Genomic DNA, 26,742 nt, shown 5'->3' with positions numbered 1-26,742 from the left:
CGTCGCTGGCGCATCACCATCAGCTCCGAGAAAACGTTGGCTATGCTGATCACCCGGAGACTCGGTAGTCGTGGACCTCCCCAACGTTACCCCCACCACCTTCACCTAAACGGAATCCAACTCCCCTGGCAAAGAACCGCCAAGTATCTTGGCGTAAACTTGGACTCTCGTCTTACGTAGAAACCCCACATAGACGAGGTCTACAGGGAGGTCTGTGCCAGAATGTTCATCCTCTAACCAATCCTCAAGACAACCTGCTCCCTTCCCTGCTCTGTAGGAGTAAATGTATATCAGGCCCTTATACGGTCAGTAATGGAGTATGCATGCCCTGTCTGGGGATACGTGCTGAAGCAGCATTTGGACGAACTCAAGAGGCTGTAGAGCTGCAGCCTCTGGGATTCCCCACTGAAGATGTGCACGCCGCAGCTGAAATCCCCTTCCTGAAAGAGCGTTTCCAAGAACTAGCCTTCTATGAGAGTTCTTCCAGATGAGGAAATGACCTCATCCGCTCCCTAGGTCGGTATGACACGTCCCACGACAAGCAAAAACACCCAATGACGATCTTCGACGACTAAGTCGAAGGGACAATCCCTGTCTCCAATCCCTGATCCTGTTCCCTCCCCCATAAAATCAGTCATCTCGCGAACCTCAGGCTAGTACCAGACACACACAGAACATTCATCACCTTACGCAGATATCCAAAAATCATAGAAAAGAATCACACACACAAGCAAACACTTGGAGTAAAAGCCAAAAGGATACAAACACCCCAACACACTTCTCCAAAGAAGGGAAAGTAACAGATGAGAGTGACGTTGACGACCGAATCCAACTCATTGTGATTATCTCTTTGTATCTCCCTAATTTCACTGTTTCTTGTTTCACAGCCACAGTCTCGTTCGTTCTGCCCTACTACTACTGTCTCCTATCACAGGCACTGTCTCCATCTTCCCCTGTGTTACTGCTCGTGTCTTATTCATTCATTCCTGTAGCTGCTATCTCTCCTCACTGTCATCGTCGCTTCGTCATTGTCACTGTCGTAACTGTGTCTCCCATTCCACTTTTTCTTTCTCTTTATACCTCTCGTAATTACAATGTCTCATTCACTTTTTTCCTGGCAGTGATCTGTCACTGTCAACTATGTTACACTGTTGTTGTGTCCTCTCCTTCTCTCACAATGTCATTGTCTTCTTCGCTCTTTCTGTACCACAACGACAGTCTTACTATCTTGCAGTTTATTATTCGTTTGGTACACAATTTAGTATCGTTTTTCGTTACATTCAATAAACACAACATTTAATATGACAGAGACTTTGGTCGTCAATAATACATTCTCCTCCATTACTTACAACAGTCTGCCTACGTTGCGTTAACTTTTCGATTCATCCACTGTAAAAATCACTTGGTTTCGAGGCGAAGAACTCATCGAGCCACGTTCGGATCGCAGTTTCATCCGGAAAGGATGATCTTTGAAGGTCTGTAGCACAATTGTCCCCGATTCACATATAAATTTCTGATAAATACGATTTCTTGGCAACGTATCTTGTAAGAATCGATCGTAAGTCTTTTGGCTTATCCACGAAAGTAAACAACTTTGAACAAATCTGCTACAAAGCACATTAATGTCTAAATTGTAACACGATGAATATATAAAAACATATAATATAACATTTTTTAAAACAATTTATTTCTGTATTAGATAAGTATCTTTAAAAAAATATTGTCCGTTTGAAAATTTGCTCATACTGCGTGTATTAGAGTTGTACAGGAGAAATGTAAAAGAGGTAGTAGTTCTTATTTCAAACAGAATGGAAAAGGGAAAGGCATATGGTAAAAGGTGGGATGATATTGCGCCCTGCGGCTACGTAGAACAAACAATAGTGAAATTAGTCTGTAGGCAGCGTTAATAGAGGCAAAGTCTTAAGCTCAGTGTGAGAATGTTGTTTGTGGAGCATTAAATGTAAGAAACTTCCTGGCAGATTAAAACTGTGTGCCCGACCGAGACGCGAACTCGGGACCTTTGCCTTTCGCGGGCAAGTGGTCTACCATCTGAGCTACCGTATCACGACTCACGCCTGGTCTTTCAGGAGTGCTAGTTCTGCAAGGTTCGCAGGAGAGCTTCTGTAAAGTTTGGAAGGTAGGAGACGAGATACTGGCAGAAGTAAAGCTGTGAGACTGGGCGTGAGTCGTGCTTCGGTAGCTCAGATGGTAGAGCATTTGCCCGCGAAAGGCAAAGGTCCCGAGTTCGAGTCTCAGTCGGGCAAACAGTTTTAATCTGCCAGGAAGTTTCATATCAGCGCACACTCCGCTGCAGAGTGAAACTCTCATTCTGGATTAAATGTAAGGTTTTCTGGAAGTTACAATTTTTCTGGACTCCACGTATTAATTATGAAATGAAATAATGATTACATAATGAAAACAAAAACAGGAATGAAAATTATTTATTTGAAAACAAAAGATCTTGACATTTTGGTATTCTGATCGTATAAGAAAGTCGTATACTAAAAGCGGTACAGTAAAAAATTCTGTACTGCTGTATAAAAGATTTAACTGCTGAAATACAACGCTATAATGAAAATAGAACTTAATCCATTAGATTTGTCTTATTTTTCGAACAGCGTTCAGTGGATATTAAGAGATGGAAGTTTTCACCATTATTGGACAAAGTGCAGATTAAGGGCCATCATAGGGTTAATTGTTGCGACGGTCCTCAAAAGAAAAAAATTTAATTTCAAAGCACGTGTAAATATTGTGTTAGCATCATAAAATAGTAATTTTGCTTAACTAACGTAGGATAATAACTGATTCTTCTAATCTCAACTGTAGTGACCATTCTTGGCCGATTTATCTTTGCCTTTACTTCAATAATATTATCTACACAAAGAATAGAGGAGGTTTTAATGTATCAGGGTACTGTAGTATAGTTCCTTTGGGAATGTAAGATTTAGATTCTGCGTTAGGTAATAACATTTATAAGAATTTGTAGAGAAGATACTGATTCGAAAATTCAGACACGTTGAGAAGAGAACACTAATTTCAGTGTAACAGGAAGTTTTGATGTTGAACATGGTTTTCTCCTGTGATAGTACTAATAATACTGTAAAAGAGTTGAGTCTTGTAGGTCGTTCGGCAAAAAGCGCAAAAGGCGAAAATCTGAGGGCGCTAGATCAAGTGAATGAAGTGCGAACGGAATGGCTAGCCAACTCAACTCCTGTATGCCAGGCCAGCGAGCGAAATGCGGGGAGGTTTCCGTGAGGTAGCATCTCTTCTTCGCGCTGTCTTCCTGGTTGTTGTTCTTGGACTGCGTCTGCACAATGTACTTGTGATACAGTTACGGTCATGTGAGTCACCACGCCTCCCTCACTTCTGTTACAGAAGCCGGTATTACTTCGAAAATAACTATGAATTATCTGTTTGTGGTGATGATACATTGTTGGTGTTGGTAACTGCAAGTTAAGATATATCAAGAGATGGCTCGTTTCGCCTGCGCGGACGAAATATTTATTCATCGACTTAGCGTTGCTCCAGGCCGAGCAAAGAAAAGTAAGAAAATCAGTATGTGACGGGACTTCGTTGCGAGACAGGCTAATGAAAGGACGTATAAGAAGTGTGTGCAATGAAACACTCATTGTTAGACGCCATATTGCATAATTTGTGTTTTTTGAGATTCATAAGCGATATGTGGAGTTTAGTAACGGCCATAATACAATATGTTGCATTTCAAAGGTAATTGCGGTTATTTAATTTTGATCAACAGATTCTGTGATTAACTGTTATGTACTACAAGCTCGTACAGGATTTCAAACATTTGGTACTCGATGTTGGCTGTCAAACCTGCCTCAGTAACACGGTCAAAAGCATAAAGAAAGTGTTCTCTCCTACAATGAACCCATTTCACTCGCAGACAATCATCGAATGACCAATTTCGAATGGCAGTGTTCCAGTTCCAGAAGATCCTATAGAAGTTTTCTTTCTCTCACATTTCGAGAATTTTACAGGCAGCCGTCAGAGTCGGCAGCTGCTTCTACACCACAAGAGTAACTTGACTACGTGCACGAAATTACGTATGCTGTGGGAGTAGTCGACGCCGATCAAGATATTGTCCTTCACATACATACATAGACACTACACACATTAATTCAATAACAACGAGTATAATATTAACAGATATAAAACATTAATTTCTTCTTTTTAGCAGTAATAATATAAAAATGGCTAAAACGGGACAGGACCTACTAGGAGTGTAAAAATATTTACCTTGTAATGCATTTCATGACTAAAAACAAGTGAATACACGATTATTCAGTTATATGTATGTGGTGTATATTCTGTGATTTGTTGTGATAAATTTGTATTTTATGTTGTCTATATGTACTAATGTGCTTTCTATAGTTTCACGTAGGACTGATGGAATCATTCTATGTAAGCTACATCCGACGTCAGGCACCCACGACAACGAGGGTCCGTCACATATGAACTTCATGCGGTTCTCCTCTGCAGTAAAGGCAAGCACAAGAATGACATACTAACTCACTGCACACATTTGTCTGGCCGTTGTAGGAATATTTGTAACTTTAGGTATTACATGTTTTAGTATATGCAGAGCGATATGTGATTTTTTATGTGTTCACAATTGTGGAGAGATATTCTGTGGTGTAAGATCTGATACGTATTTTGGTGGAGCAAAGCTGAATTGTGTCCAGAGTAAAGTAATTAAAAGAATAGTGAACAATTGAATTCTTATGATTAATACCGGATCACAGTTTAAAATTGAGAGGGAACCGGAAGCAAATTTGCAGCCAAGTGGAGATGAACAAAACCCAGGGCAAACGGTAGATGCTGGCCAAGGAGGATCCAAAGATATTATGGCTGAGCTCTTAAATCAAATGAAACTTTTGATGCATACCGTAGCTAGTTTAGATGCAGAACAATCTCACATATCCGCTATTCAAATGACTACGTCTGCTACGTCTGTACCTTCGGAACAGTCTCGCATATCTCCTACACAAGTGAATATTTCAACAATAGTTTAGAATTTAGCTTCGGAACAGTCCAACCTGTCTGCTACTCAGACGAAACTGTTTGTTGAGCAAGTGAACATGTAAGCTGCGCAGGCGGCTATTTCTGCAAATGTAGAAACCATAGCTGTGGAACACGCAAATGTAGTGGCTAAAGTAACAAATGTGACCATCAGTGTGGGCAATTTAGTTACAGAACAGGCAGAGTTAGCCGAGAAAGTAAAGGATATAACATACAAAGTGAACGAACCGCCGACAAGAAATGATTGTGTTGAAGTATTAGCTGATATTAGTACTATGATAAATGAACAGGCAGAAATTAGGAAATAAATAAATAGTATGAAGCAAACCCAAGTACAATTTCCAATCGAAATAAACAGTGAAATTGAAACCGTGCGTGAGAGAAAACACACGGTAGAAGTAGAGGTACAAAATCTGGCATCAGCAGTAAAGGAATTAGCGTCAGGCTGTGAAAGGGCGAGTGGAACAAAAGTTCGAAGAAAAAAACCGAGCAGTTTAAGCAACAATTAGAAGACTGGATAGTGAATATGGAACATCAGATAATTCGTCTGTTAACAGAGGTATCAAGGAAACCGTAGAGATATAGTGGGTGAAGGACTACCGTTATCTCACCAAATGGATCAAGAGTTGGAGGAAGTTCGCGAGCAGATAGGAACCGATTTCCGAAGATGGAAAGGAGAAATTACACATAATCTGCAAACGTGTACTCAAAGTATAGAAGAACTGCGAGGGGCGGCTACGGAAGAAAGATAGGAAGCCAGCCAAAGTGGAGATCTAAGGGTAGAAATCGGTGGACGATGTATAATTGTGGGGTTGATGAGCTGTATCCAGATACAAGTCCAAACGAACAGATGTCATATGTACCTATGAGTGATTACACCAGATCTATCATGGAAGAGAAAATGTTAAAGCATAGGCAATTGCAAATACTTTTTTCCGGAAAAGAAGACATTAAATCCTGTTGTATTTATCAGATAACTCGGAGTAGTGGTACCACGAGCTTGGTCTGATCGACAGGAAATCGACTGTGTATCAGGATACATCCAAGGCGATAGTAGTCTATGGGTGACTGACATAACAGACAAGTGTCACAACTATGAAGAACTTGAGAAGCCATTCCTCAATAGATATTGATCAAGAAGCATTCAGGAGAGATTGAAGAAGGAAATACATAACCCGGAACCCATCTCTTACCGAAAAGGGAACTTAAGGGGATACTTCGAAAAATATTTGAATAAATAAAATATTGGTATCAACCAATTGATGACAAAAGTGTGATAATGATCATCAAATCTCAGCTTCCGATGGAGATCAGGGAAAAACTGTTGCATGTTTCAGGGGATAATCTGGAAGAATTCACGTCTGCAGTAGATTCAATCGATTTGCTACAGAAGGAACAAAGAGCAACAGATAATTACAATAACGCCCGTCAAATGGAACATAGGCAGATAGATTATAAAAGTAATAACGGAAGACCGAATGAAAGACAAACGGATAATTTTCATCGAACCAATATGTATAATGACTAGAATAGAGCAAACTGTATGGAACAGCAGAATAACGAAAGAAATTATGAGCCAAATAGAAACAGGCAGAGGCGAATTGAAAGGGGGTACAATCCTGTATATAATGACGTTAGAAATCAAGAACAAAGTAATCAAACTGTATACGAGGCGAGGCGAAGGCTAATAAATAATGTCCTGGCGAGAACAACCACCGATCATAGTCGAAGGAACCGATGACAACAACGGTCTGGCTATATCGCAGAATTTAAACTGAGTGCGACCGGATTACGCCCCAGAGGTCCGGCCGATAAAAGTGTAATTGTGTTGGGGGGGGTGGGCAAGCAATCACCTGTAAACTCTTTCACATACAGCGGTGGAATGAAGATCATTCAGTAGTTAACGGAAGACGTAAATCCTGGAGAACAAGTATCTAATAAAGTGCCAGTATCAGCGATCCGTGCCGAAATATTAGACATACCTGTCAGAGTAATCTTGGATACCGGAGCTTCGATAAATGCGATCTCCAACATTTTGTTTAAGACATAGCTGCCAACGTTGCCTATACGAAACTGTAAGACCATTGTAGCCTTAGGTACCCTCTCGCAACCAGTCCGGATACAAACTTTGCTAGATGTAAGAATAGGAAATACAGTGATAAGATGCGTGTTCCTAGTAATTCCAAAATTAATAGAAGATTGTATCTTAGGATTAGAGACTATGAGGTAGAAGGACTTAAAAATAGACTTCTCGACAGGTAAAGTCAGTTTTTGCGATAATGGGAAATGGCTCAAGTTGATCAGATCAGGAAAGAAATGAACATTGGAAAATACTGTCCTGGAAGGACAGGAAGGAAGGGAGGTTTAGTAGTGCAGAAGAGGTAAAGGAAAGCAAGATACTAGTGATAGCACAACAAGCGGAAGGAAAAGCAAAGGAAGGTGATGTACTGGAAAATGAACAAAATGAACAATTGGCAGATATTTTCAAGAAATATAACCAGGTTTTTGAAGAAAGGCCAGGAATTATTAAGGTATTTACGTGGCATTTGGAGGTATTTCCTCATGAGACGTAATGTAATAAATCATATCCAGTTCCATGGAAATTTAAGATGTAAGTAAGAGAAGAAATAAACAGGATGATAAACTGAGACCTGATAGAACCATCGGTCAGTCCATATTGCAGTCCGCTGGTAGTTGTACCTAAACCAAAGGAATTGATGTTTCAAAAGGAAGAAAGGTATGAGTGAATGGACAATCTACCAAAGGCGCAACATTATAAGCCCAACTTGAGAATAAAAGATTAAGTTGGCTTTAGTGAACATGGCCGAAAGAGCCAGAAAGAGGAAGGTAAAGGATGACAGTAAGTTAAAGAAAGTACAAACTTTTGATGTAGGTGATTAGAGTGTTGTTGGGCATTTATCCACAGGCACATTTATTGAAGAAGTGGAACAAGAAATAGCAATTTTTATTTGTTAGATCGTTTGAAATAATAAGGATTACACATCCTAGGACATATCTATTGGCCTACCCAGTGCTGGGAAAGATGAAGGGACTCTACCCTCAGCATGATAATAAAAAGTACTATGCGAAGTGTAAATTAGAATTAGTGCAGTCTGTATTAAAGATTGTATATGTTAAGGAGATTTTGTCTCATTGAGTTTTCAGGTGTAGGTGGGTTTAGTTAGATAAGGAAGTGTATTGATGTTTGTTTCAGCAGAACTCCAGAAGCAGAGCTGATGCTGACTTTATACTTTTATTCTTTACAGACGAATGGAAAAACTGGTAGAAGCCGACCTCAGGGAAGATCAGTTTGGATTCCATAGAAATATGGGAACACGTGAGGCAATACTGCCCCTACGACTTATCTTAGAAGCTAGATTAAGAAAAGGCAAACCTACGTTTCTAGCATTTGTAGACTTAGAGAAAGCTTTTGACAATGTTGACTGGAATACTCTCTCTCAAATTCTGAGGGGTAAAATACAGGGAGCGAAAGGCTATTTACAATTTGTACAGAAAGTAAATGGAGTTATAAGAGTCGAGGGACATGAAAGGGAAGCAGTGGTTGGGAAGGGAGTGACACAGGACTGTAGCCTCTCCGTGATGTTATTCAATCTGTACATTGAGCAAGCAGTAAAGGAAACAAAAGAAAAATTAGGAGTAGGTATTAAGGGGAGCCGGAGGTGCCTATGCTGCCCATGTTAAAATCACTAAGTTTGAGGAACATTTATGAATTAACTACCAAATAGAAAAATTTGAATTTTTTTACATATTAAGTGGTTTAGTATTGCAGTTATGACAGAGGGATTTTGGAGTATCTTTTCTAGTTTCCTTCCAATTATTTGTTTATTAACGACTCAAATTATTTTACAAATAATTGCTTTATAATTAAACTGAAATGAAACTACTGAACATATTGCCAAATGGCTGTGTTACAATGTAAGTTTTGCCACGAGGAGTGCTGTATAAAAATTTCATCTCTCTAGCTTGAGTGGATTTTGGGAAAATGTTCCTTATATTCGAAAAATTCTAATTTGCGGGAAATGGCTATCAAAGTTTCTCAATACATTCCTGCACTGTAGGATGAATTATCAGGGTCTTCTTCTTCATCCTCCAAAAGCTTCCTCTTCTGCCTTCTTTTCTGGCCTGTTGTTCCATCATACTTCTTACGCCTTTCTCTTCCTTCTGCTCCTCTTATCCTTTCTCTGTCAATATTTCTTACTGCTCGTACAGAGTTCACCCTAGCTGTAAATCCTAATGCTTTCAGAACTTCACACTTCACACTGTTCCCTTGGTTGTAGGTTGCTATTGCATCATAAATGCCAAAGTGCAGTGTTTTTATGCTTACAAACACCCTTTTAGGAATCACTTTCCAAATCAAATTGTTTACGCTCTCAATAGGATTCTGCGTCTTTCTGTGTAGACATTTGTGTAACAATTCTGGCTGTGCTAAGTCATGAAAAATTGATTTTATTGCATTTATCACAGCTGATGGCAAACCATGTTTGTGATCATAGTCCTTTTTTGCATTATATTTGCGCCAGGAATCTTTTGGGCACAGGCTGTGTTGAGGGTATTCATTGGAAGAGGCAGTATGAAGAAACAATGCCCACACTGCTTTTCGCATGTCACTAACATTACTAGTATTTTGCCTTATAGCAAACCCATTGTTGTGACTTGGCAAGACAGCCAAGCCACTAGGAGGAAGCCGAAAGGCACGCGTTTAAGCTCACGCAGGCTGGCGCGAGGTCTGGAACAGGTAAAGTAATTATACTAGCAAAAAAAGGTACGTAGCTTCAGGAATACTTAACTTTAATCCATAATTGGTGAACATCGGTCTGACGGTACAGGCATCATAAGATAAATAGCAAATGATAATGGCACCTTGCTAGGTCGTAGCAAATGACGTAGCTGAAGGCTATGCTAACTATCGTCTCGGCAAATGAGAGCGTAATTTGTCAGTGAACCATCGTTAGCAAAGTCGGATGTACAACTGGGGCGATTGCTAGGAAGTGTCTCTAGACCTGCCCTGTGGCGGCGCTCGGTCTGCAATCACTGACAGTGGCGACACTCGGGTCCGTCGTATACTAGCGGACCGCGGCCGATTTAAAGGCTACCACCTAGCAAGTGTGGTGTCTGGCAGTGACATCGCACCCATAGTATCTCTGTAGACGTTCAATCACCTCATCAGTAATCCTGCCTCTCCCTCCTATTGTCTTTCCATCACTGAGCTTACTTGAACCCAAAGTTTGTTTGAGCCTTCAAAGCTGTGCACCCATACGCTTTTGCACATGCCCAGTGCATTCCAACTTTTCAACAACAAATTCATTTCCATATGGTTTCAGCTCCTCTATAGTCTTGAAACCTTTGGAGTCACCATCCCCAAGGTAGTTGTATCTGGGAACTGAACATTCAAAAATTTGTTTCACTGCATCCGCTTCCATTGCTCCACTTGATCCAATAAAATTTGCCTCACAGGTTCGACTGTGCTCTCATTTTATTTTATTTTTGCACCTACAATGTTTTGATAATATTGCAACATCTATTACTTTTGTACTATCACCACAAGTAGCAGTTACAACCCCATTCAGGGATTTATGACCCCTCTCTTGCCAGGAACCATCTAATGCCACTACCAAATCCCTAGAACCACCGTTCATTTCTACAGATTCCTCCACTGCTTCCGTCATGGTTTTCAAAGCCACATCTTCAACAGAGGATCCTACCAGTTCACAGTAGTACCCAAATTTGCTTGGAGGCGATGGCAAGTTCATAATACCACAAAACAGTTTACCAGCATCAGACCCTTTTCCAATGAATCGAAGACCATACACAAGTCGAACATTCACATCAAACACTCTAGATCGTCCATTTTCACCAAAGAGACTGGCATTTGAATTGTAGAATGTCACTTGATACTTGCAACATGCACACATTATCTTCATCTCACAAGCTAAACCAAAGTGATTTGTTATCTCTAGTCCCACTCCTACACTTGAACACATTTTGCACAGAACACTTTCTTTCAGCACAGAAGATAATAATCCAATATTCAATACTTCGTTAATATCATCACTGTCACTAACATATTCACGAAATCTGTCACTTCCACCAGTCACCTTCTTGCTAGAAGATGTCACAGGTAGTGATGGGGAGCTCGTGAATGAGTCGTTCAAATGAACGCTTCACTCCTGTGAAGTGTGAACTAACCATTCAATTTCAATGAACTGGTACTTCAAACTCTTCAGAGATAGCACACTCCACACTTTTTTCTAGTTCACTCACTCTCTTCCCCTCTCCCTCACCCACGTCACTCCTCCTCCCATCACTTCACTCCCCCCTGTCCTGCCTGTCGACGAACCACGCGGTGTTAGTGGGGAACGATAGGTTTAGGACGGGTGGGAGAGGTGAGGGGTGAGGAGAAGGCAGCGTCAGCTGCTACCTGCAGTGTTGACATCATTACCCGTGACTATTTGTGCAGTTAAACTTCGCGTCTACGGGTAGCCTACCGTTGGCAGCGCTTGAAGAAAAATGAATATTAAAGATAGAAACGAAGAGGCTATCTGTGTGAGCACGCACAACAAACATGAAAATAAAAGGTTTGTTAATAACACTGAAAGAGGGATTTTACCTGAAATCGTACCAATGACTACAGGTGACAGTTTACGTTTTGAATCTAGTGGGTTATTATTGTCAACAAAAATAAAATCTACAGGAAAACTTCTGAATAATTACTTAACGTAGGTATACAGACTTTGTGACAGTGTTAAACATACTCATTCTATTTTGGATTAAATTTTAAAAGGAACATAAAATTGGACTGCATTTCGTTGGTAGCCCTATTTTTCAGTTCATCAATATATAAAATAAATAAAATAAAAAATATTGTTTAAATATTAATTATTCTATCTGTATGATGGTGATTGTGATTGTAATTGTAATTAATATTTGCTTATCTGGAACGTGGACGTTTAATTATTCGGTATCAGACGCTTGACAATGGCTTTCTCGTAAAGGCAATGTTACTCGTAGGTGACCGTGAAATAAAACTGAAATAATCGGACTTCGTAAATAAATCGTTTCCAAAGACTGCTGCGGTAGGTGCGGACTCATAATCTAAATCTCAATATTTCAATAATTTGCCAGCCATGCCAATACGTCGTACAGAGGTGATTGTCTACTAAACATAAAAAAGTTACACAGTTAGTTAAATCAGATATATTCAATGAATAAGCCTACAGTTCATAATCCTACTTACTTTTATAAATATAAATTCTTTACAGAATCGAGTGCCTAGTCTGGTTGCAACTCGCAGTATTCTTCTATAACATGAAATATGGCGGTGTGCCAGACAATAGAATAAAATACGTGCTTCTCGCACCACTTCTACCAGAGCTCTCTCTTTCTTAATCAAACATACGAGTAACGTAATTGTGCTTTTGTTTTATCAGCGACACAGCGCTGCAGTTGTGTGCCATAGGCTTTATTTATTTGTCACTGATTATTTATTTAATTAATATTTCGCGTTTCCGAGGAAACTCACGCTCGGCATGCAAATGTGCCTTTATATTGCCCCCTGAATTGCGAGGCGAAAGGACACACCTGCAGGCGAGCAATTCACCTAAAGGCACAAGAAAATCTAAGTTATCTACAACTACACTCCTGGAAATTGAAATAAGAACACCGTGAATTCATTGTCCCAGGAAGGGGAAACTTTATTGACACATTCCTGGGGTCAGATACATCACATGATCACACTGACAAAACCACAGGCACATAGACACAGGCAACAGAGCATGCACAATGTCGGCACTAGTACAGTGTATATCCACCTTTCGCAGCAATGCAGGCTGCTATTCTCCCATGGAGACGATCGTAGAGATGCTGGATGTAGTCCTGTGGAACGGCTTGTCATGCCATTTCCACCTGGCGCCTCAGTTGGACCAGCGTTCGTGCTGGACGTGCAGACCGCGTGAGACGACGCTTCATGCAGTCCCAAACATGCTCAATGGGGGACAGATCCGGAGATCTTGCTGGCCAGGGTAGTTGACTTACACCTTCTAGAGCACGTTGGGTGGCACGGGATACATGCGGACGTGCATTGTCCTGTTGGAACAGCAAGTTCCCTTGCCAGTCTAGGAATGGTAGAACGATGGGTTCGATGACAGTTTGGATGTACCGTGCACTATTCAGTGTCCCCTCGACGATCACCAGTGGTGTACGGCCAGTGTAGGAGATCGCTCCCCACACCATGATGCCGGGTGTTGGCCCTGTGTGCCTCGGTCGTATGCAGTCCTGATTGTGGCGCTCACCTGCACGGCGCCAAACACGCATACGACCATCATTGGCACCAAGGCAGAAGCGACTCTCATCGCTGAAGACGACACGTCTCCATTCGTCCCTCCATTCACGCCTGTCGCGACACCACTGGAGGCGGGCTGCACGATGTTGGGGCGCGAGCGGAAGACGGCCTAACGGTGTGCGGGACCGTAGCCCAGCTTCATGGAGACGGTTGCGAATGGTCCTCGCCGATACCCCAGGAGCAACAGTGTCCCTAATTTGCTGGGAAGTGGCGGTGCGGTCCCCTACGGCACTGCGTAGGATCCTACGGTCTTGGCGTGCATCCGTGCGTCGCTGCGGTCCGGTCCCAGGTCGACGGGCACGTGCACCTTCAGCCGACCACTGGCGACAACATCGATGTACTGTGGAGACCTCACGCCTCACGTGTTGAGCAATTCGGCGGTACGTCCACCCGGCCTCCCGCATGCCCACTATACGCCCTCGCTCAAAGTCCGTCAACTGCACATACGGTTCACGTCCACGCTGTCGCGGCATGCTACCAGTGTTAAAGACTGCGATGGAGCTCCGTATGCCACGGCAAACTGGCTGACACTGACGGCGGCGGTGCACAAATGCTGCGCAGCTAGCGCCATTCGACGGCCAACACCGCGGTTCCTGGTGTGTCCGCTGTGCCGTCCGTGTGATCATTGCTTGTACAGCCCTCTCGCAGTGTCCGGAGCAAGTATGGTGGGTCTGACACACCGGTGTCAATGTGTTCTTTTTTCCATTTCCAGGAGTGTATTTACACGACTTACATTATACACATTATATACAAAATTTGAATGACGCGGGTGCGCCGTAAAAGTTCTTATGTTGGCAGATAGAGTGCGCGCATGCGCAGAAGCGTCTGTGTGACTCCGGCACTGCCGTTATATCGTACAGTTAGATCACGCGGCACAGTATTGCAGTTCATATTGTTCGTGTGCGCGCGTTTCTCAGTCGTTGCACAAAGAAAATATTCAACCAAGATTACATATGAAGACTACATTCTATGACAGGTAACTTAGTTTTAAATTTACAATATTTGTTATAACACAATACAACTTAGATTGTTGAATGTTCTTAGTTACATAGTATTGTTTTGAAATACTTCAAAGAAAAATGTCCGTATGTTTCAGGTGCGTTGACCTATACACATCGTGTCGTTATTACAGTTCATATTCATCTGCTGCACAATAATTCTTTACAGGTTAGTATCGTCGTGGTAAAGTTTTTTTTATCACAGTAACATCGTTGTATAACAACGTGATTAATACATAAGCGTGTCCATTTCCCATTTCCATTATAGTCGTTGTGTTGCAGTTCGTTGTGACTAAAAGCATTGCTTATTACAGATCAGACATGACCCGTCGAGTAATTGGTCCACGTTCAGTTCGTTTTTTACATTCCGTGGAAGCTTGGTTGCAGAACCTCGGGCGGCACATAGCTGGCGTCGATCCTTGGACAGTCCAGGTAAGAGTGTCCGTCACATTTCGAGAACATTTCATTCCCTGAAGCTCCAACGAAAATTCTTCCACCCGTCGTGTTGTTTTCTGGACAGGCACTTTGTGTCCATTTAATCCAGTTAACATCTTGAAGTTAGGTACTGTAGTAATGTCACTAGACGATGCACGAATTATGCACTTCACATTTTCACTTTTTTTTGCTGAATATAGCTCACCTAAATGTTCGTAGTTATTAATCAAAGAAATCATTCATCGCGTTTACATAGATACGCTGCATAATGATTGGCATTAACCGTTTCCTTCACATAGGTTTCTGCGTAGTTGCAGAGTTAGTAATGTTCGTTAATGTCCGTGAACAGAGGTTCACTATGCAATGTCTTTTTGGCACTCGTTTTGTTCAAATTTTTTTTAAAATAGTAACAGTTACATGATACATCAGTTAAGAAAATAAGTAATTATACATACACACGTCACATATTTTCTTAGCATAAACATAATACAGTTGCACATAAACATGTTTGCATCATCATTACATAGCTATAGGTTATTACATGGTGTCACGTGATGTCATCTGAAATTAAGATAGGTTAGACACAACATTCATTACATCAGTAGGCAAGACCAGGCGTTTTCACTACTCAATAAATATTCAAAATAGTAAGAGAGAAAAAATGTTCGATTCCTCGCGTTTTGTGCGTGTGTGTAGAGTGTCTGTGTGGCCTTGACTACTGATAGATGCTTTTCGTGTTGAGAGATGTGCGTCTAATCTATTTCTCAAAGTAAAAGATCGCTTCACAGATGACGTCTGTCAGTTCGTCAAGTGTCATACCAAGTCAGTGGTACCTACAATAACAAATGTTCCGTGAAAAATTAATATATCATTGACTGCTACGTAATCATAAATTTTATTTTGATATTCCGTCTTCCAGGTGGTGGCGCGCGCTGAAAGAAGAGTTCTTCTGCCTTCAACTGCGACTCTGGAACCGCTGAAATGAAAATTTCTACACTACTTATTATCTGTGTTGTAACAACAGAGTTTTTCGAGTTGCTTAGCAATATTTTGATGGGTATGACTTTGACATTATTCAGCATGAAATGCTCTAAGGTCTCGGTGTGCGTATAGCCCAATAATTTTGTTAGTTCTACGATGTTGTAACAGATACGCACCAGGATGCGGTATGTTAACAATTATATAAGGTCCTTCATATAGCAGACGCCACTTAGCGTTGCGTCGTTTGAGTGCTACAGATTTATGATGAGTACGAAGTAGTACAAGCATTCCTACCTCGAATTTTTGTTTTCTTTTTATTATGTTTCTGTGATGTTTGTTTCGTATCTGTGCGTGATGTGTCAGCGTAGTCAATACTTCTTTTATTTTCTGTTCAGGTGTGATTTCCTTGTCTGACAACTTAGGTAATGGTTCCATCCACTGATCGTTCTGTTTGCAATTGAACATGATCTCGTTAGGTGTGTAATTTGTATCATAAATATTTAAGTTATTGTGTACGTCTTCGAAAAGACTTAGGTAGGACACCCAATTAGTATGTTTTAATGAAATATAGGTCCTCATGAATCGATTTAATTCTCGGAAAAGTCTCTCAGTCGCGTTACATTGTGGACTAAACCTCGAAATAAATATACTTTTAATGTTATTGTCCTTCAAGAAATTTCTCCATTTGTACCCAGAGTAGTATGCTGCATTATCTGACAGAATTGCTTTAGGTTTTCCCACGTGCGTCAGGTAATCACTTGAGAATCTTCGTATTATAGCACATGCAGTGGCGGATTTTAAAGCATAAAGTTTGACATGTTTAGAAAATATATTGTAAAAAGCTAAGATATATTTGACGCCTCCAGAGCTTGCTGGATGCGGTCCACTGATGTCAGTACACAGAATTTCCAGGGGTTTACTAGGTAAAATAGAATGTAAATCTGTTTTTGTGGATAAATTCTGAGGTTTTGATTTTTGACATATGACACATGTTTTCAGTTCCCTGTTCATTTTTCTTCTCATATTGCTAAAATAACTGTATGTGCTGAGCTTTGACAAACACTTTTTCGTCCCATAATGACCCCAAACTAAGTGTGTGTGCCAAATCAAATTACGTTCAGACTCTTTGGGAATGTATACACACCAGTTAGTAACATTTGGATGTCGTCGATAAAATAATACATCATTGTGTAACTTGTAATACTTAGTCAAAGGATGATTGTGTTTTTCTACCAGTAATGTTATTATCTTATACCAGTGAGGATCAGATTTTTGTAATTTAGCAATGTTTCTGCACATATCAATATAATATTGGTGATACTGCTTGTCTTGCATTAAGAGAATCCTGTAGTCATTTATATTTTCTAAGTCACTGTTGGTATCATTCATACCTTGTGGAAGTCTAGACAAAGCGTCTGCAATGGTGTTGTCCTTACCTTTTATGTACTTAATTTCAAAAGAGTAGTTCTGAAGTGTAACTGCCCATCGTGATAGTCTAGGATGTACAAGTTTACAAGTTAACAAAAATGTCAGGGCCTGGTGATCAGTGTAAATTACTGTATGTTTTCCAAATAAATAATAATTGAATTTCTTGAATGCCCATACTATGGAAAGTGTTTCTAACTCAGTAGTGGAGTATGTACGCTCACATTCAGTTAGAGTACGACTTGCAAACCCAATAATTCTTATCTGTTCCTTTTCTTTATTCTTTACAATTTGAAATAAGCAACATCCCAAGCCAGTTCGTGAAGCGTCACAAGTCATACAAAAATCTAAATTGAAATCTGGATGGCTCAATAAGTTTGCACCCACTAAAGCATGTTTAATTGTATTAAAGTCATTCTGGCACTGTTCCGACCAGATCCAAACTTGATTCTTTCTGAGTAGATTTAGCAGATGTTTACTGTTCAAAAGTGGTTGTGCCAAAAAACGTCTGAAAAATGAACATAGCCCAAGGAATGATTTTAACTGCTTTTTTTTACGAGGGCTAGGAAAGTTTCTGATAGCATCTAATTTACTGGGATCCAGACGTATGCCCTGCGAATTAATGATATGTCCTAAATACTTTATCTCACTGCAACCAAACTTTGATTTTCTAAGATTGGCTGTGACTCCAGCTTGAGCAAATTTTTCTAAAATTCTTTGAAGTGTGTCAACGTGTTCCTTCCAAGACTGTGTAGCTATCAGTATATCATCTACATAGTGTGTGACTGTCTCAACTAAATCATCGCCAAGCACGGTATCCAGGGCTGTAATGAATACCCCAGAGCTGACATTCAGTCCGAAAGGTAGAACACAAAACTGATAGGTTCGCCCCCCGAACATAAATGCAGTATATTTCCGTGAATCAGGAGTGATACCCACCTGCCAAAACGAATTAGCGAGATCTATTGTGGAAAAATATTTTGCATCTAGAAATTTCTGTAATTGCTCTTCTAAATTTTCGGGTTTTGTGTGAACCGGTAAAATTATTTCATTAATTGCTCGTGCGTCTAACACTAACCTAATGCTTCCATTTAATTTTTTGACAACAAGTAGAGGACTACAATAAGGTGAGGTGGATGGTTCAATGACCTTCCAGTCTAACATTTGTTTTAATTCTTGCCACACAACAGGTCGCTGAGATAACGGTACGTTATATGTCTTGTGGTAGAATATCTTGTGAGGCTTAACTTCAATCTTGTATACATACGTGTTGATAACACCTAATCGTTTGGTAAAAACTTGTAAATATTTGGATAACACTTCCTGTAGTTTTATACGTTCATGTACACTGAGAGCTGTAGCTTCACTTATCTTATGATCAAGCAATGTTTTCAAGTCCATTATCTCTGTGTCAGATGAGTGTGTTTGCATATCTTGAATGTCATTGTCAAGTACTAACTGAACCTTGTACCCTGTACAGTGTTTGTCATGCTTTAGAGTTCTCCTGTCCAAATCAATAATAATTACACTGCCTTTATCATTTAAAATACATTTACCTTTGGAGAAGTCTATAATGCAGTCCTTCTCGCTCATAATATCTATTCCTAATATGCAATTAGTCACAAGGTTTTGTACAACCAGGAATGGCCATTGTACGGTTCCATTACCTATTTTAACGTTTACAAAAACTTGCTTCGTAACCCTACATTACTTATTACCTAGTGCAGTAGTTATTTTACAGTTTTGGGCAGGAAACTCAGGCACAGGTTCCAATTCACACATCTTTTTATAGAAATTAAAAGACAAAACGCTCACAGCTGCACCTGTATCTAGGATAATAGTAGTTGGAATCCCACCTACTACACCAGTAGTAGATGCTAAAACAATTTCATTTGTATTTGAACGACATTGTGTACTGTCTTGTAAAAGTTCATCTGATATATTGTTATTGTAGTTGTATCTTATAAATAAAACAGGTAATTTTTGTTTAGAATTATTCGGCATATCATTATTCTGTTGTTCAAGTGTGGTGTCAAATAACTGATTAACATTGAAGTCGCCCCCCAAGAATTCTTCAGCCATGACCTGGGGCATAGAAGTGACTGTTTCTAGTTTGTTGGATTAGCATTTGTACTAGGTACTGACACAGATTGAGGTTGTGCATCAGGTGTCATTTCTATTATATTCACATTCGGATATTGCCTATTATGATCTCCAAACTTTTGCGGTTGTTGTTGCTGTTGCGCATTATAACTTACCTGTCGGTCGTAAGGTATGCTCCAATTTTGTCCTGGTGGCTGCTGTGGTAAAGCAGAGTTTGAATGGAAGTACTGATCGTTACGAGTCCAACCTTGATGCTGTCTTGGCTCGTAGTTATTATTATTTCTATTTCTGTTTGTGTTTTTGTTGTTGCCTTTGTATCCGTTGTTACCGTTGTAGTTATTACCGCGGTGCCTTTTGTATGGATTGCCGCATGAAGTGTTATTACTGTTGTAACTATTGTTTGTATTGGAATACGCGTGTTGATTTTGATTTTCGTATTGAAACGGCATGTGAGTTTGCTGTTTTTGCTGTACCGCGTATCCAACTGTGGGCGCGCCAGAATTGAGTTGGCAAGCCTGCATGTTTTGCATACCACTAGTGTAAACATTGTGGCTGCTGTTTTGCCGCGCGAAGCGCTGATCTTCAAGTAACATGTCAACCGAATCTAAGGCTGTTAAAAAATAATCTGAATCGTCATCCGGGATATGTAGGAGTTTTTCTTTAATGTTGAAAGGCAATTTGGCCTTCAACGAACGGAGTATATCACGCGTTGCGACTGGTTCGTCTAAAAAGTGTCCCATGTTCAAGTATTTTTCAAAATATCTGCGTAAGTTGCCATTTTTACTGTTAAAAGTTTCAGGTTCTAAAATTTGTCTTCTGAGTCGCTCCTGGACGGATTGCGACCAGAATTTGTTCAGAAAAGCACGCTCAAACTCACTGTACGTGGTACATACGTCAGCTTGACTGTATGCCCAGACAGCTGCATCGCCTTGGATGTAACCGACAATATATGAAATCTTTTTCCGGTCACTCCAAGTGCGTGGAAATGCGTTAGTAAAAGATTTAAGAAAAATCACCGGATGAATGGTTCGTTTTTCTGGGATAAAAATCTGAAATTGCCTGTGTTTCATTAAGCTTTCTTCTTCCTTCGTATTGTGATATGGATTTATTCCACTGTAATTACTGGTATGTTCAGCTGGCGAGTAATTACGATAATGTTGCTGTGGTTTACCATGATAATAGCTTGTGTTTGTGTTTGCACATCGTGGTATGTGTTGTAGTCGTGGTGTGTTTTGATCTTGTGTGTTTGTCGTGTGCGGTATGTGTGCGTCATACTCGAATGTATATTGGTTCCTGAACTGTGCATTTTGACTGATATTTTCGTTACATTCAGACTGTGGTCGATCGGTGAATTGTCTCATTGGTGCAGTGACGGATTGTACTGCGTCACTGATCAGCTGTTTGTTATTAGTAATGTATTGCGCTACGGAGTCGTGCACAATTGTTGGTAAATTTTCACGTAAGCATCTATCAAAATGTTTGTCTTTGTTCACTACCCAATCATGAAATTCTTTATTAATATTTTGAAAATGAGCTGTGGCATCAGATTGTAAGATGTCAGTCAGGTGTTGTTCAACATTGCCAAATTTATTCTGTACGTCAGTAATTCGTTTTTCAAGGTTGTCATGTACTGAAGGATATGTTTGAATTTGTTCAGTAAGAACTTCACACGTGACATTAAGGTTTTTTACTTGTGTCTGTAAAAGTGCTACGTCAGTTGTAGTCTTTTCTTGTCTCGTATTAAGCTGGGAAAATTTAGTACTGAGTTCAGTCATCTGTTTGGTCAGTGTGGCCTCTATAAGTTCCACACGTTTACATAAAGTGTCATTACCTGTCTTGAGTTATGAGGTCAGATTTAATTGCGTCATTTTGTGTCTGTAAGGTTGCCATGTTTTCGGCGTTCTGTTTCCTTATGTATGCCATATTTTCTGCGTTTTGTTTCATTAGCATTTGTAACATGTCGGCAATGTTTACTGTTTGCAAGGTCTGTGCCCCCGTCGCGTCATTAGACGTGACGTCATGCATCAACATGGGCTCTGACTGAGACTTTGAAATTTTTGTAGTGGACGGCCTATTGCCAAAATTTCCGTCAACACTTGCGTCAATGTTTGATAAATCGTCACTACCGGTTGCTGTCGTAAAGTCATTTTCTAACATTTGTCTCTCGTCCGAGTCGGATTGCGTCTGAATAGTACGTCTTTGCTGTTCCATTTTTGCGTATTGATTTCTAGTTATTACCATGCCACACGTGATATATGTTTCAAGAAAATATTTGACACTGATTTTAAAATAAAATGCAGTTGAGCATGAATCGCTCGTAGCAACAATGGCTGTCTGTTAATTTAAAAATATAAACTGAATTTGAGATTATTGGTAATGGCTGCTGTCCATGTTACTACGTATCGTACAGAAGTCGGCCATATTGTACACTCGTGTATTGGTATTGTTGCATACGTTATTGTTTAAGGAAAAGTGCTGAGAATGAAATTTATCACTGAAAACTGTTATGCGCAAAAGAAACACTACAGAATCTACTGAAAAGCTAATACACTGAATTATACGTCTGGTCAAGCCTGCTAATGCAAAGATGCTGCGTCTTACCTTATTTTGCTGGAAGTGTCATTGCGTCTTCCAGCAAAATTTTAGAATTGGAAAATATGTTCAGATTTTTTTTTGTTATCTCTCATACATTCACGTCCAGGTCCAGAAAGTTGATTTTTCACATGAAACAAAGAGAACAATGTAACAAATGACAAAATAACAAGTCCGACACGCAGTCGCCAATATAAAATAAATAAAATAAAAAATATTGTTTAAATATTAATTATTCTATCTGTATGATGGTGATTGTGATTGTAATTGTAATTAATATTTGCTTATCTGGAACGTGGACGTTTAATTATTCGGTATCAGACGCTTGACAATGGCTTTCTCGTAAAGGCAATGTTACTCGTAGGTGACCGTGAAATAAAACTGAAATAATCGGACTTCGTAAATAAATCGTTTCCAAAGACTGCTGCGGTAGGTGCGGACTCATAATCTAAATCTCAATATTTCAATAATTTGCCAGCCATGCCAATACGTCGTACAGAGGTGATTGTCTACTAAACATAAAAAAGTTACACAGTTAGTTAAATCAGATATATTCAATGAATAAGCCTACAGTTCATAATCCTACTTACTTTTATAAATATAAATTCTTTACAGAATCGAGTGCCTAGTCTGGTTGCAACTCGCAGTATTCTTCTATAACATGAAATATGGCGGTGTGCCAGACAATAGAATAAAATACGTGCTTCTCGCACCACTTCTACCAGAGCTCTCTCTTTCTTAATCAAACATACGAGTAACGTAATTGTGCTTTTGTTTTATCAGCGACACAGCGCTGCAGTTGTGTGCCATAGGCTTTATTTATTTGTCACTGATTATTTATTTAATTAATATTTCGTGTTTCCGAGGAAACTCACGCTCGGCATGCAAATGTGCCTTTATAAATACAACAAATAATGTTTCATTTGGCAGATAAAGACTTTTTTGGGCGCTTCATAAGAAAATGTCGAGCAAGATTAAATGTAGTACCTTCTTTATATGTGACAGCCTTCTCTGTTTATCTTTCCTTTGTCCCCCTTTTCTTTCTTTATTGTCATTTTGCAAACTGTATACAGGCAGGCCTGCAGCAGCATACTACGCCGCTGTTTGGCCGCTGAGAAACATAAAAGATAGAAATGAAGACAATTAGAGAAAAAAGATGGTGGACATATAAACGGAGCCAAACACTTTTTAAAATACAAGGTGCCGTTCACGGGCGTAGAGTCCAAGATAAAATTGTTCAGACACTTGGACACAGACAAAAGCGTCCTTTGTCCCCTTCGACCATGCTCTATTTAAGATAACTCAGACGCTGTAAGAGCGTAAAACGTTGCGTGCACGTTACTCCATAGTTCCGCCATCTGTTGGTAAAATTGTGAAGTATTACGAAGCTTTATTGTACGAGCGAGGCGAAGCGAGCGTAGCAGCGGCTGAGCGGCGAACTGGGCAACTTCGCTAGGCTTCCGTACTTCACGAATGAACTACTTCATTTGAACGCTTCACGGCAAAGAGTGAAATGAATGAAGTAGTTCACGGGAATGAACGAGTTCGACCCACCTCTAGTCACAGGGCTATGGTCGGCCATGTGTTGCTTAGCAGAAGAACGCACTGTTTCAGTAATTGTAGTGTCGTAACTTGGTATTAGGGTTAATTTTCTTTTCCCTATGTTCTTCCTCTTCTTATATACACGGTTACTAAAACGGGGCACCGTAACCAGAACAACGCTTTACACAAGAAGTATAATACTACCAACAACAGGCGCAACGCTGAACTAATTCGAAACGATAAATAGCAAACAGACGATGTTCCGCGCTCTTAGCGCTTCATTTGCCACAGAAAACAATGTAGCCAACCCTTGCACACTCACTGTATGCGTAACATAAGGCGCTGTATGCGTAACAGGCCGAGAAAATCCCAAGCAGTTCGCCAGGAAGTCACGAGAGGGTGTTAGATGCAATCAGCGGCCGCCCATTTCGTCTGCAGGCGTGGGGGAAAATGGTAATAACTCCACTTCTAGGGCGAGTAGACCAATAATTCAAAGTTTACATTAAAGAGGAATGTTCCAATTAATTTTCGGTAGCAAAAAAAATCGTAATTTTTTGGATTTGACCACCTCCGGCTCCCCTTAAAATCCATGGAGAAGAAATAAAAACTTTAAGGTTCGCCGATGACATTGTAATTCTGTCAGAGACAGCAAAGGACTTGGAACAGCAGTTGAACGGAATGGACAGTGTCTTGAAAGGAGGGTATAAGATGAACATCAACAGAAGCTAACCAAGGATAATGGAATGTAATCGAATTAAGTCGGGTGATGCTGAGGGGATTAGATTAGGAAATGAGACACTTAAAGTAGTAAAGTAACTGATGATGATCGAAGTAGAGAGGACATAAAATGTAGACTGGCAATGGTAAGGAAAGCGTTTCTGAAGAAACGAAATTTGTTAACATCCGGTATAGGCTTAAGTGTCAGAAACTCGTTTCTGAATGTATTTGTATGGAGTGTAGCTATGTATGGAAGTGAAACATGGGCGATAAATAGTTTGGACAAGAAGAGAATAGAAGCTTTCAAAATGTGGTGCTACAGAAGAATGCTGAGAATTTGATGGGTAGATCACATAGCTAATGAGGAGGTAGGTATTGAATAGGATTGGGGAGGAGTTTGTGGCACAACTTGACTAGAAGAAGGAATCGGTTGGTAGGACATGTTCTGCGGCATCAACGGATCACCAATTTAGTATTGGAGGGCAGTGTGGAGGGTAAAAATTTCTAGAGGGAGACCAAGAGATGAATACACTAAGCAGATTCAGAAGGATGCAGGCGGCAGTAAGTATTGGGAGATGAAGAAGCTTGCAGAGGATAGAGTAGCATGGAGAGCTGCATCAAACCACCCTCAGGACTGAAGACCACAACATCAACATGTGTATATGAATAGCGTTTGTGTTTATTTCCAGAATGAATTTTAATTTTGTATTTGTTCATGTACTCGATTACATATAAAGAGTAATGTAGCTCATGAGTGATAGTGTGAGTATGTACTGGAGGCAAATATTTTGATGGGAAACAGGCAGAGCTTTTTTTTTTCTTTGGACGTTTAACAGTGTATTGCAGTATATATTATATAAGCTTTAACATATTGGTAATATTTCGTGATTGCAATAGCAATTTTCCTTTCGATGTTTGGATCATGGTGATGAAATAAGCTGAATGTGATACATTAAGAAACGCAAAATTCTGTCACAGAAATTTTATATAACGGGCTTCCAGTTGTTTTTCAACACCCTTTCAAACAGATTTAACAGCACTAAAATAATGATCCCTTCAGGATACGAAATAATACTCTGGTACTTGTATCCATTGGACATACACTACACAGTCAATCAAACTTTTAAAATCCCAGTAATAGGGTTAACATTAACTTTGAAAATGTAAGATTTAGTCTAGGCGCTCAGTCCGGAACCGCGCGACTGCTACGGTCGCAGGTTCGAATCCTGCCTCAGGCATGGATGTGTGTGATGTCCTCAGGTTAGTTAGGTTTAAGTAGTTCTAAGTTCTAGGGGACTGATGACCACAGATGTTAAGTCCCATAGTGCTCAGAGCCATTTGAACCATTTTTTTGTAAGATTTAGACTCTAAGTTGGGTATAACATTTATAGGAATTTGTAGAGAAGGTACTGATTCGAACATTCAGACAGGTTTAGAAGGGAACACTAGTTTCTGAGTAACAGGAAGTTTTGACGTTAAACATGGTTTTGTCCTGTGATAGTACCGATACGACTGTAAAAGAGTTAAGTATTGTAGGTTGTTCGGTAAAGAGCGGAAAAGGCGAAAATCTGAGGGCGCTAGATCAAATGAATAATGTGCGCGCGGAATGGATTGCCAACCCAACTCCTGTATAGGGCGTTTTGTCTTCCTGGTCGTTGTTCTTGGACTAGGTGCACAAGACTCAATTGTTGACAATAAATGTTAGCAGTGATGGTTACACCTCGGGAAAGCAATTCGCAGTACACCATACCACCGCTGTTCCATCAGATGTACAACACTCTATTCTGTAGATACACGCAGGTCTGTATACAGGGAGTCGCTGCTTTGTTTGGCCTGTTAGCATACAGACACCATATCTCGTCGCCAATAACGTAACAGGATAGGAATGGTCACAAATGTTTCGATTTCTTCACTTGGCAGTCCATTTTATAGCTTCTACAGCTTCATTCGCCACCTCCAAATGAAAGAAATGACAATATAGTGAATAAAGTGATACCAATAGTGAACTACAAACAAAAAATGGCAATCGATAAAGAATCCGTAACAACCGGATAGCAACATGCGAAACAAAAACGGTACGAAATTAGACACCAATCTAATACTTTACTGTCTGTTTCCAACTGCCACTGCCTCCCTCTTTTTAGGCATAAAAAAAGTGTGCATGTTCGCAAGCCAAAATTTTCCTGAAAATTTGAAGTGTGCTGACGAAAGTAGATTTCAGCTGGTACCCCACATTTCATTATGAGTTATTCACACAGGAGCATATTCACCTTTTTTGTGCTCCGATAGGAGCATCTGTCCGCTGGTTTAGTTCTTTTCCCTGCTGCTGCTGACAAGGAAGTTTGCGTGCGTATTTTAGGTTTATGAGCAGGGCAATTCTGAAACTCTTTATCTCCGAAACAGATAACGATATCAAGAAAATTTTCAGAATTTAATTCTTCAGGCTTTCCCGGCGATCTAATGACATCTTGCAAGTACGACGCTGATATCCGGCAGAACACCCGACGACCCAAGATGTCATTTTCAGGATTATTTGACAGCGGCATCCTA

The sequence above is a fragment of the Schistocerca cancellata genome, chromosome 5, assembly GCF_023864275.1.
Source record: "Schistocerca cancellata isolate TAMUIC-IGC-003103 chromosome 5, iqSchCanc2.1, whole genome shotgun sequence".
Taxonomy (NCBI): domain Eukaryota; kingdom Metazoa; phylum Arthropoda; class Insecta; order Orthoptera; family Acrididae; genus Schistocerca; species Schistocerca cancellata.
This window is presented reverse-complemented; position numbering follows the sequence as displayed.